General features: G+C 44.5%; 1 protein-coding gene across 1 annotated transcript in view; it reads right to left on the minus strand.

The window, feature by feature from the left end:
- The window catches only part of LOC138961373 (con-Ins Im2-like), a 19,304-nt gene that overhangs the window by 7,128 nt on the left and 2,176 nt on the right, over positions 1–10,000 (minus strand). The gene's annotated exons all lie outside the window — the stretch shown is intronic.

The raw sequence follows: 10,000 nt of genomic DNA on the forward strand, positions 1-10,000 counted from the left end.
TCTGCACCTGATCACGGGGAGTCGCTCAATCAGCGAGACGAGGAAAATGAGTTCTGTACTAAATGGGGCCGTGTCATGATAAGACCACACTATGGGCAGGCTGGTACTGCTGGGAATTGGTACTGCTGGGAATCACACGCCGCCACAAGCAGCAGTCAATGAGAAGAGATTTTAGAGACTAATTGATCCTGCATCACTGGATATTACAGCCAATTGACGTCAATAGAAGAGGGATGTACAGACGATACATAATTGGAGAAATAATTGATTCAGAATCAGCCGATATTTGTAGTCATACACAGGTATATGATCTTACGAGTTCTTATTATCCTTCATTGACACTGTCAACGCCCGTTTTAACCGCTTGGTTTCCTTTACTTAAGCGGCCATAGTGCGTCATCGTCCCGAACGAAATCTTCAAAATCTCCACACAAAAAAACCCTAAACCCTAACGCTTAATTTGTAGACGGCCCGACCGCACATTTAGTAGGCAAAGACATTTTCAAGCTTTTTCTTCTTCTAATTGTTCAACTTTTTCTGAGCTCTTACTTCTTGTATTGTATTCATTGTTCGTCATTCTAAAGGTTTTGAGTGATGTATTAAATATGGTATTAAATTATTGAGTAGTTCCAGTGAACGCTTTTTCAGAATGACCTATTCTATTGTTTTTAGTAACATAGGCTTTAGGGAAAAGCCTGATGGGCACTTGTATCACCGCGCGTCGGCTGCATGTTATGGTTGTTAACCACTTCCTATAATGTTTGTTTGTTTGTTTGTTTGCTTAACGCCCAGCCGACCACGAAGGGCCATATCAGGGCGGTGATGCTTTGACATATAACGTGCGCCACACACAAGACAGAAGTCGCAGCACAGGCTTCATGTCTCACCCAGTCACATTATTCTGACACCGGACCAACCAGTCCTAGCACTAACCCCATAATGCCAGACGCCAGGCGGAGCAGCCACTAGATTGCCAATTTTAAAGTCTTAGGTATGACCCGGGGTTCGAACCCACGACCTCCCGATCACGGGGCGGACGCCCTACCACTAGGCCAACCGTGCCGGTTCCTATAATGTACTTCTGAGTCAAAGTATTGTGAATTAGAACAAGGATTATAACATGCACCGTCGTCCAATTAGCTAATTAACGCCGAGTGAATTCCTGGGTAAATATAGTAAGTGTCGCGTGCTAAAGAGGTGCTAACACCTTAATTATACGTCTCTTAGAGTCCATTGCAGCAGAGTTGATAGGTCCGCGTGAAATTGAGGTATATTCGAGTGAAGGTGGTGTGTTTCAGCACTGGGATTTAGGGTAGATTGTAGTGGGCACAGAGTTAAACCTTACCAGCAAATTAAGTGATAGTCGCGTGGATAGCCCGCGTAAAGTGTATGTGACCGATACACTGATCTTGGCAAGGAGGATCACGTGCACGAGTTTACGGTCACGACAGATAAGGCTGGTGACACAGAGAACTGGATTCGTCCTGATTGGTAGCAGTTAGCGTCAGTAGACACTAACAGTGTCCTACAACAAACGACATCCAGCACGTAAAGGTCCCGATTTAATGTCAACTCATTCCTGATGATTATGTTGATTGTGATTCTATCTAACACAAATAGAATGAAGCAAAGAGAACGGTGCCATTACGACAATTGTTGTGCGTGAAATCGTTGTTATAGGTCAGAAAGAGAGAGAGAGAGAGAGAGAGAGAGAGAGAGAGAGAGAGAGAGAGAGAGAGAGAGAGAGAGAGAGAGAGAGAGAGAGAGAGGGAGAGAGAGAGAGAGAGACAGACAGACAGACAGACAGACAAAGAGACAGTGATTAAGAGAGACAGAGACACACAGAAAGACAGAATAACAGATTCCAATGATAAGTCAGGCATTTCCAAAGCCATCTTCACATGAATCCAAAAGTTTAAGGAGAGACTCTAATTTTCCCACCCCAGTCACACTAAAACAAAACTTCATTACAACGGCCGTTCCTTTATCACTACGTCATCAGATGCCATGGCGCCGCACTAACTGAGTTCCAGAGAGACAATAAAAGCAGACAGAACACATCTTGAGCCCTAAAAACATGGTTTTCCTCCCGTCTAATAGGGTAGGAGGAAGAAGCGACACGTGCCGTGCATCGATTAGGATCACAAAACCTAGACGCGCCATTCACTTAGTAATGACGATAGCTCCTAATCCCAGCAGAAACAGACTCCGATCTATCCCTAAGCGGCCCTCGAGACCCGTTTTTGGATGCAGCGTGAAAGATGTTATCTTACAATGCAAACATATACGACAATAGCTCCTAATCCCAGCAGCAACAGACTCCGATCGGCCCTCAAGATCCTTTTTTTGACGCAGATGCTATTTTACAATGCAAACATATAGGAAGCCAGCCTGAGGGAGTAAGGAAGAGGGGGGGGGGGGGGGGGGGAGAGAAACCACTTAGGGACATCGATGCACCCACTTCTGCGAAACTATAGCAAAAGGAGACAAGCTCGTGTGCGTGATCACGTCAGTGATGTGGCAGCAGGGAACATTAATTACATAGCGTGTCGATGGAAAGAAAACAATTGAGGCTGTAATGTAGAAAAAGAAAAGATTACGAAAGGATATGTGTAAAGGATAGGACAGAAAGAAGTTATGGGAGTATGGGGGCCGAGAGAGAGAGAGAGAGAGAGAGAGAGAGACAGAGAGACAGAGACAGAGAGAGAGAGAGAGAGAGAGAGAGAGAGAGAGAGAGAGAGAGAGAGAGAGAGAGAGAGAGAGAGAGACAGACAGAGAGAGAGAGAGAGACAGACCGAGAGAGAGAGAGAGAGAGACAGAGAGAGAGAGACCGAGACAGAGAGAGAGGAGAAGGGGGGGGGGGGGGAGTTATTAGCACGCACACCATGCCTCTTCTCATGGAACGAGAAATAATGCCGCACATGTTTTGGTATCGTAATGTTTTTCTTGTGTTACAGAATTTCCTTTTAAAATTAACAGCAAAACTGATATTATGAACATTTTATATACCTCTCGATCTCTATGCTACGCAACAGTACATTTTGAACATTTTATATACCTCTAGATCTCTATGTTACGCAACAGTACATTTTGAACATTTTATATACCTCTAGATCTCTATGTTACGCAACAGTACATTTTGAACATTTTATATACCTCTAGATCTCTATGTTACGCAACAGTACATTTTGAACATTTTATATACCTCTAGATCTCTATGTTACGCAACAGTACATTTTGAACATTTTATATACCTCTAGATCTCTATGTTACGCAACAGTACATTTTGAACATTTTCTATACCTCTACATCTCTATGTTACGCAACAGTACAGTTTGAACATTTTATATACCTCTAGATCTCTATGTTACGCAACAGTACATTTTGAACATTTTATATACAGGGTGACCCAAAAAAAAGAGTACCCAAACAAAACGTCATAAATTGAACAAAAATAAAGCAATCTTCATAAAATGTATTTACACACACAAGTAGCCTCTGCATGATTTGCACAGACAATTTTAGCGTTCTAGCTTGTCTTTCAGGAAAGTTATGCTCATTCTACAGAACATGCTCTAAATGACCTCCGCGCCGCTGCAGGCAAACTTGAACTCGCAGCGCAAAGTTATCAATCACCCGCACACACTCCTGTTGCGAGATTCCGCGAATGGTTGTTAATGTTGTGATGGCTCTCTTGAGTTCTGTGATTGTCTGTGGGTTGTTCCTGTAGACGTTGTCTTTCAGGAACCCCCAAAGATAGAAATCTGGGGGATTTAAATCCGGGGGAGGCCATTTGGAGCATGTTCTGTAGAATGAGCATAACTTTCCTGAAAGACAAGCTAGAACGCTAAAATTTTCTGTGCAAATCATGCAGAGGCTACTTGTGTGTGTAAATAAATTTTATGAAGATTGCTTTATTTTTGTTCAATTTATGACGTTTTGTTTGGGTACTCTTTTTTTTTGGTCACCCTGTACCTCTAGATCTCTATGTTACGCAACAGTACATTTTGAACATTTTAGGACGGGTCTTACAGGAAGCACACATCCTTTTTTTTGCTGAGGAATCCGGAAACGGAAATGAAAGGAATAAATGTCACTGCCAAATAACGTACATCTTCACGAAGTAAATTCTCTCTTGAACTTTCATTTCTTTACGAAAGAAGTGGGGTAGGCGTGGGTGTTTGTTGGGGGTTGGAATTGGGTGTAATAAAAAGGTTCTTCAAATGTCACTTCCTCGGAGGCTCTAAGGCACACAAGAGAAATGCGGTACGTGCGATGCTACAAACAGCGCGATGACCTATTTTTCCGGTCTAACCATAGTAATACAGAACAACTCGGAATAAGGTCAACCCTGCGACCTTCGCAAGACTGATGACGTGAGTTAATCTGTAATTTTGTTGTTATTGTTGCTGTTCAGACTTTCTGAATTGCTTTCGTGATGTCTTGGTCGACTTCCTATGGAGCCAACTAACAGTAAGACATCTCTGTGAAGGAAATTGGCTTCTTTTCAGTGGACATCAGTCCTTAAATAAAACTATCTGGGAACAGATTATGCAACATACAATATTCGCGTGGGCAAATACATTGTACGGATTTCGTAATTATCAAAACAATTCACTGAGCACTAAATCTCGAATTGAGTACACGGAACACTCACTGAAGTGTCACTCACACGCGTGTCTGGTGTTTTTCGTGCAACGATTGAATCTTGGGACTGATCGATTCCATGAGGTTTGGCCGGTGTCAATCAGTGACGGTGATAAAATCAGCATGGAGAAAACTTGTGCTGTGAACAGGTACGTATGCATTTGGTGCACTCGTCTTATCCAAGGCCAGGGGCCGATTATCGGTCAGCGTTGATTGGGAGGGTGAGAATGTGGACCAGGGGCCGATTATCGGTCAGCGTTGATTGGGAGGGTGAGAATGTGGACCAGGGGCCGATTATCGGTCAGCGTTGATTGGGAGGGTGAGAATGTGGACCAGGGGCCGATTATCGGTCAGTGTTGATTGGGAGGGTGAGAATGTGGACCAGGGGCCGATTATCGGTCAGCGTTGATTGGGAGGGTGAGAATGTGGACCAGGGGCCGATTATCGGTCAGCGTTGATTGGGAGGGTGAGAATGTGGACCAGGGGCCGATTATCGGTCAGCGTTGATTGGGAGGGTCAGAATGTGGACCAGGGGCCGATTATCGGTCAGCGCTGATTGGGAGGGTGAGAATGTGGACCAGGGGCCGATTATCGGTCAGCGTTGATTGGGAGGGTCAGAATGTGGACCAGGGGCCGATTATCGGTCAGCGTTGATTGGGAGGGTGAGAATGTGGACCAGGGACCGATTATCGGTCAGCGTTGATTGGGAGGGTCAGAATGTGGACCAGGGGCCGATTATCGGTCAGCGTTGATTGGGAGGGTCAGAATGTGGACCAGGGGCCGATTATCGGTCAGCGTTGATTGGGAGGGTCAGAATGTGGACCAGGGGCCGATTATCGGTCAGCGTTGATTGGGAGGGTCAGAATGTGGACCAGGGGCCGATTATCGGTCAGCGTTGATTGGGAGGGTCAGAATGTGGACAGGGGGCGAGAGGGTGGGAGGGTGAGCGGTCAGCTGGTTAGTAATCAGAGGCATTTCCTTCTGGCGTTCTACAGGTGTCCCTGGAACAGATTCTTTGGTTCCTGCAAGGTTAGGGGTCAAACATTGGCTACATAATGCTGACAGTCTTGATAATGCTGACGGTCTCGACAGCGGTTTAGTCCGCACAGTCTCAAAGTCCGTACAGTCTCAAAGTCCGCACAGTCTCAAAGTCCGCACAGTCTCAAAGTCCGTACAGTCTCAAAGTCCGCACAGTCTCAAAGATAGCGGCCGGCTTCCTGCGTGCACAATCATTCACACCAACCAGGATCTGTCCAGCTTTTTGACATGGAATAAAAAAAAGGTAGCGTCCTCCCACTTGGTTACTTACCACAAAAACGAAGACAATTCCGACAGGTTTGCCCCCCTTCCCAGCCCACCCACTCCCACCTCACAGAATTGAGAAGGTACAGTGTGCGCGCGCACTGACTGTAAAAGGGAGATAGAGAAAAAGGGAAAATTAACACACGCGCAGAAAAAAAAGAGAGGAAGGTCCAAAACACGGGAGTGAGAGAACGAAAAGGCAAGAAAACGAATGTCCAAAACACGGGAGTTAGAGAACGAAAAGGCAAGAAAACGATGTCCAAAACACGGGAGTTAGAGAACGAAAAGGCAAGAAAACCAATGTCCAAAACACGGGAGTTAGAGAACGAAAAGGCAAGAAAACCAATGTCCAAAACACGGGAGTAGGAGAACGAAAAGGCAAGAAAACCAATGTCCAAAACACGGGAGTTAGAGAACGAAAAGGCAAGAAAACCAATGTCCAAAACACGGGAGTTGGAGAACGAAAAGGCAAGAAAACCAATGTCCAAAACACGAGAGTTGGAGAACGAAAAGGCAAGAAAACGAATGTCCAAAACACGGGAGTTAGAGAACGAAAAGGCAAGAAAACGAATGTCCAAAACACGGGAGTTAGAGAACGAAAAGGCAAGAAAACGATGTCCAAAACACGGGAGTTAGAGAACGAAAAGGCAAGAAAACGATGTCCAAAACACGGGAGTTAGAGAACGAAAAGGCAAGAAAACGAATGTCCAAAACACGGGAGTTAGAGAACGAAAAGGCAAGAAAACGAATGTCCAAAACACGGGAGTTAGAGAACGAAAAGGCAAGAAAACCAATGTCCAAAACACGGGAGTGAGAGAACGAAACGGCAAGAAAACCAATGTCCAAACAACCGAAATTAATGAACGGAAAAATCGTTGGACAAAAATGGCAGGCGCAGTGGTAAGACATCGGCCTCCTAATCGGAAGGTCGTGATGAGTTCGAATCCCAGCCGCGGCGGCCTGGTGGGTGAAGAGTGGAGAGTTGTCCGATCTCCCAGCCGTCAACTTATGTGCAGACCTGCTGGTGCCTTATCCCCCTTCGTGTGTACACGCAAGCACAAGACCAAGTGCGCACAGAAAATATCCTGTAATCCATGTCAGAGTTCGGTGGGTTATAGAAACTCGAAAATACCCAGCATTCTTCCCCCGAAATCGGCGTATGCTGCCTCAAGGCGAGGTAAAAACGGTCATACACGTAAAAACCCACTCATGCACAAACATGAGTGAACGTGGGAGTTTCAGCCCATGAACGAAGAAGAAGAAGACGTTGGACAAAAAGCAGCTAAAAAAAGGAAGAAAGGCAGCAAAGAAGGTAAGAAGGAAAGAAAGAAAGAAGAAAGTAAGGACGGAAGGAAAAAAAGAAACCACACACTGTCAGGAGTAAAGTTTCAGATGAATACTACAAACACCATCTTACCTTGAAGTGACAAGTCGACACAGGCTTGCAAGCAAAGTCCAAGCGTTCTAAGACAAAGCGTTAGACACTGATTTCGTTCTCTTTCACCACAGGAAAATGCTCTATTGTGCCAGAGAAACTCTATAACAAGTCTTGCTGAGTTACAACTCAAGTCAAGTGAAAACCTTCAAAGCTCAGCATTTGAGTGACTCGTGATAGAGTATTGTTTTGTTCAGCTGAAGAAAATAATGAACTGGAATTATCAATCTGATTCTTCGTGAGAAAGGCACGGAATTATCGAATCCTTTAAGCAAGATGGATCTTGTGTCTAACAAAATTTCAAAGTTCAAAGTAACACTAAAACAATGTAATCACAGACTCTTGGTTCTTTTTACTGCGCAAATATTTGCAAACGCTCTTTCAAAACTTCTCAAAATACTTGCACTATTTCTGTTTAAGCATAGGTGCAAACGATCGAATACAATTACAAAGATCAATCACATTAAATTAATTTCCTCATTTAAAACTTTTCCAACACAGAGCAGAGCTGAAGAAACAGCACTTGTCTGATTTTTTTTTAATGTTCTTCTTTCTCCCGCAGGAGTCTTTTTTCTCCTTTAAAAAAAAAATCTTATTCACGAATCTTTTTCTCTTCTTTACTTTTTTCTTTCTCCCCGAGGGTCGCTGGTGTGAGCGGTACGCTCAGCTGATCGGCCTTTATCTGTAGCGCTACCTACACCTATGACAAACGTGGATTGGCGAGCAAGGCGTTATATTAGCGCAGGGTGCGAAGGGCCACGCCTTTTCCCTGCCCCCTCACACATCGCGAGCCACGCCACACGGTCACGGCGGGTGACGCTGGGTTGCTCCCATCACACCATCAGCATCGATTCAGTCAGTCGCTTGCTCGATGGCGGGAAGCTGTCGCGCAGGAAGCTACAGCACTGCGCAGGAGCGGAAATGACGCGACAGGTGTAGGTTTTCTCGTTGGACACGACCCGTCTCAAGACGCCGGCAACAGGAAGGGTGGAGTTGTCGGTGATGCCAAAACAATGGTGAAAGAAAGACTAACAATTGTATTTTCAAACAGTTGTGGTTGAGCAACAAAACCCAGACAACAAGGAAGAAGAGGTCCGCACTCGTGTTTGCGTCTGAAAATGTTCATAAATATTGTTAGCGGGTTGACAGCTCGTGTCAAAGCGTCTGGTCAACAGGAAAACTAGGAGGAGACGTGATGCAGGACCCTCTCCCCTCCCCCCCCCCCTCCGTCTATCTCTCTGTCTCTCTTGTTATGTTGGGATGGGAGGGGGAGGGAGGATGGTTGATATTGTATGAGACATTTCGGAATCGGGTTCATTCGGAAGACTATCAAAAACATTGACAATAACGGGCACAGACAGGGAAACAGACTGGATTTTCAAGGCAGGTCAAGTCAACTCCGTTTCGTTTTCTGTGAAAGTCGGTCTTTGACAGTAATGTCGCTGTTTGGTACCTAATTATAACACACCAACGTTCCTCACTCATTTCGACCCGTGCACAATTTTTACAAAAGCTTCAAATGTCGACTCTTTCTTTCCCGTGTACATACATCAAGTAACAAGAAGTACAGTATAATTAGAAGTCATTGACGACCATTACATGAAGTCGACGCGCGGTGAAACAATCGTCCATTGGGCTTTTTCCAAAAGCCTGTTACTAAAAATAGAATGGGTAATTCTGGGAAATCATTCACTGGAAGTACTCGATAATTATGTAACGCTTTGATAAATTCGATCTTCAATGCATCCCTCAAAATCTTTGAAATTAATTTAAATGAATGAAAATACAAGAAATACGAGTTCAGCTATTAGAGAAAAAATTGAAAAGTTGATAAATGTTCTTGACTGCTAAGAAATTCGAACCCGTGATCGCCAAAGTAACGACTTTGCAGTCGGACGCCCTGCCGATTGAGCTAACCAGACTCGCTGTCATCCGAGATGAAAATAGTAATTTTAACTTCAAATATAACATGCGAGTTCTCGCGTATGTGTATCAGGATCGGCTCGTCGGTTTCCGAGTTTCTCCGTTCGCATTTGTGTACCGTACGTTCTGTCAATCTTGCTCTTCCAGGTAAGTGATCATTCACCCTACTATCATCTCGTTTATTTTGTATCAGTGTGGAAAGCAAACTAAAGTAACATTAATCTCAAGTGCGACCGACATTATGTTGGCAGTCCAGCTCCGAAAGGCATTGACCAATCGCCGAAAGGCACATACGTCATTTTATTAAATGATTTTTCTACCCAGGATTCCGAACGGTTTTGGAGATTTTGAAGATTTTGTTCGGGACGACGACGCCCTGTGGCCGGTTCATTTTATAAAGGGAAGCAATCGGTTAAAAACGGGCGTCGACAGAGGCAATGAAGGGGGATACTAACTTATAAAATCATATACCAATGAGTAAACCAATACAGATCTGTACAGCCTGCTAACCGTGCACGGGGGACGTCGACGTTTTTGTTGAACTTATCTTTCCAGATGGACATAGGTGTAACTTTCTAAACTAATCCAGTAATAACACTTTACATAGGAAGCAGCCAGGGTTTTGATTTGAGGTATGTGTGGAAGGATATTTTTATCCCATGTAAACACCTGGACCGATCTAAGATGAGGTAC

Source organism: Littorina saxatilis, linkage group LG3 (genome assembly GCF_037325665.1).
Source record: "Littorina saxatilis isolate snail1 linkage group LG3, US_GU_Lsax_2.0, whole genome shotgun sequence".
In the NCBI taxonomy this organism is placed as follows: domain Eukaryota; kingdom Metazoa; phylum Mollusca; class Gastropoda; order Littorinimorpha; family Littorinidae; genus Littorina; species Littorina saxatilis.